Source organism: Lynx rufus, unplaced genomic scaffold (genome assembly GCF_022079265.1).
Source record: "Lynx rufus isolate CCGP_SWC_20201006 ecotype Redwood Valley unplaced genomic scaffold, mLynRuf1.p SCAF_15, whole genome shotgun sequence".
Lineage (NCBI taxonomy): Eukaryota > Metazoa > Chordata > Mammalia > Carnivora > Felidae > Lynx > Lynx rufus.
Genome location: NW_025814829.1, coordinates 61,186,283 through 61,189,101, shown reverse-complemented (window position 1 = coordinate 61,189,101; position 2,819 = coordinate 61,186,283). Strand labels below are relative to the sequence as shown.

Here is a 2,819-nt window from a genome sequence, read left to right as displayed (position 1 = left end):
CTTTCAATTCTTTCGAGAAGGGCGGGGGCAGGGGGAGAGAATCCCAAGCAGGCCCTGCACTAACAGCCAGGAGCCCGAGGCAGGGGTCCATCCCACCAATGGGGAGGGGAGATCGAGACCTGAGCTGAAATCGAGACTTGGCCTCGTACTTGACCTCCTGAGCCACCCAGCCGTCCCTCTGTGCCTCTAAATGACACATTGTTTACTTTGGCAAGTTTTTAACCTTTATTTCAAGAAGTCGTTTAGTCATCTGGGGGTGCAGGTGCTGGGGGAACCCCGCCTTCCCGTGGACACCCTGGGGGGCAGTTCCCAGCAGGTGCGCGCTCGAAGGGGACTCGTGGCTCGTGGGAGAGGCTTGCTGGGCAGACTGACCCGGATCGAGGGGCAGGGAGGCCTTCTGAGGACGTAACTTATGAAGTTTGACGGTGAAGAAGTGCCACATGCGACGGCCGTGTGGAGGGCACGCAGGTTCGAGAGAAGGCTTTAAAAAAATTTTTTTTTAATGTTTGCTTATTTTTGAGAGAGAGACAGAGCTCAAGCAGGGGAAGGGCCAGAGAGAGAGGGAGACCCAGAATCCAAAGCAGGCTCTGGGCTCTGAGCTGTCAGCACAGAGCCTGACGCGGGGCTTGAACTCACAGACCTTGAGATCATGACCTGAGCCGAAGTCCGGTGCTTAACTGACTGAACCACCCAGGCGCCCCTGAGAGAAGGCTTTTTTGGGAAGAAGAACTCAGTCCAAAAATAGGGTGCAAGGGGAGAGGGAAGGGTTGCAGACACCTGGCCCGCAGGGCGAGTTCCAGCACTGCAGGGGGGTGGGGTGCGAGTCCCGGAGCAGGGTGTCTCCAGGATCCCCATGCTTCTCTGCTCCGCAGTCCCCCTGGCAGGGCCTGGGAAAGACAGGGCGGACAGCAGGGAGGGGGCCCTCAGGGCAGAGAGCAGGGGTGCAGAGCAGTGGCGAGGGCAGTCAGGGCGGAAAGCAGGGGAGGGGGCGCTCTGGGCAGAGGGCAGGGGTGGGGGCGCTCAGGACGCAGAGCAGGGGTGGAGAGCAGGGGCTGGGCGCTCAGGGCGCAGAGCAGTGGGGAGAGCAGGGGTGGAGGCGCTCAGGGCGGAGAGCAGGGGGCGGGGGCGCTCAGGGCGCAGAGCAGGGGTGGAGAGCAGGAGCGGGGGCGCTGGGGTGCGGGGAGAGCAAGGGCGCAGAGCAGGGGCGGGGGCGCCCGCAGCCTCGGGCTCTCACCGCCCCCCCCCCCCCAGCACGAAGAGGAACCGCTCCGCCCACCCCTCAATCTGTCGCCTGGTCACCCTCTGCCGCGTTCTATTGATAGGCGCCCGAGCGGTTCCGCCTCACCACAGAGCCAGGTGGAGTCTATGAAAAGCCTCCTGCAGGCAGACGGCGGGGGCTGCAAGCGGGAGGGGCTCGGGCTTGCAGCCGCCCCCACCCCTGCCCTTTCCTTTGACCTCCTCCCCTCCAGGGCCGGTGAAGCCCGCAGAAACAACACCAGAGGTACTCCGCCGCCCCTCGGAGATGTCCCCCCCGCAGGGAGGGCCGGAAGACGCCTCCAGGGTCCTCGCAGGGAAGAGCTTTGGAGGGCAGTGACCCCAGGGAAGGTTCTGGAGGCTGTTGGGAGGCCGCACCCACCCCTCAGTGAGGACACCTGCGCCTCTAGGGAGAAGTTCCCTCCCGGTCCAGCCAGGGTGCAGGGACCGGCAGGGGGTCACTTCTGTCCCTTTGCCCCGGGGACCGTGGACGGGCAGACGACAGCTGTGGGACTTCTCTGGGCTCCTTTACAGCCGGGCGTCTCGTCCTTCGTGTATGCTTTGACGTGTCCGTTGTAACTGCCGCCATCCCTCCCCCGCCCCGCACCCCGGGTAATAACGGCAGCCAGTGCGGTCACGGTCAAAGGCAGGTGGCCCGAGCCCAGGGGCCCGGGATCTGGGGTTCCCATCACAGAAGGTGACTCAAGCCTTTTTCCGTTCAGGGGAGACAGAGGCCCAGGGCAGCCGGCTCCCCTGCTCTGTCCACCAAGCACGGGCTGTGCCTCTGTCCCGCTCCCTGGCTCTCCCTCTGCCAGCTGGGTAGGTGACAGGGCTCATCTGGGGAGCGGGGGGGGGGGGAGGGGGCAGCCTCCCTGGGGTGCTTCCGGGTCTGTGTTCGTGGAGAGTGTGGGGTCCACGCGGGAGGCATGGCAGACAGGTTCCCAAGCCCCAGAGGTGGAGGCGGGAGGGACCCCTGTGCAGGGCATGGTGTGCAGCCTGAGGGCGGCCCCCCGGGCTGATGCCATCAGACCCACACGTGTGTGTGTGTGTGTGTGTGTGTGTGTGTGTGTGTGTGTGTGTGTGTTTTCCACTGCATTCCTTGCCAGGATGGAAAAACTGGGAGATTTCAGTAAAAAAAAAAAAAAAGTCCGGAGTTGCAGCTTCTTTGACAAACAGAAAGATCTGGCATCACGGGTCCACTTGACTGAAGGACAGAAGCTGTTGGGTGGGGGCCTGAGCCACGCCCGTGCCTCTAGCAGTCAGGGTGTGATAAGAGCTGGACCCCCGGTCCCAATGGCCCGTCCTCTGGGCTGCTGTCCTGGGCTGATAAACGAGCCAGCGTGGCTCCCCAGCACCAGATGCTTCTAGATACATTTTAATCTCACTTCCGCCACTTGGCAGTGCCCCTCATCTCACCCTCTGCCTCCTCCTGTCACTTCCCAGCGAGCAGCTGCCTTTGTGATCTGGCTTTTGGGAGGGCAGAGGAGCCCCCTGAGCAAGGCCAACCCCAGCGGCCAAGGATGAAGCAGGGGACAGGATGGGAGGGGAGCTTGCTGGGCTCCCCG

At 63.4% G+C, this 2,819-nt stretch overlaps 1 long non-coding RNA gene across 3 annotated transcripts; it reads right to left on the bottom strand.

The window, feature by feature from the left end:
- Positions 1–201: 201 nt before the first annotated feature.
- Positions 202–2,057, bottom strand: LOC124510485 (uncharacterized). Of its 3 annotated transcripts, none has more exons than XR_006961703.1 (4): positions 1,637–2,057; positions 1,277–1,397; positions 778–887; positions 202–481 (listed from the first exon to the last, which is right to left on the bottom strand). It is a non-coding gene; the product is annotated as an uncharacterized LOC124510485 (long non-coding RNA). The 3 variants fall into 3 exon arrangements; XR_006961705.1 differs by having other exon boundaries at positions 1,300–1,397; XR_006961704.1 differs by lacking the exon at positions 1,277–1,397.
- Between the last annotated feature and the right edge of the window lie 762 nt (positions 2,058–2,819).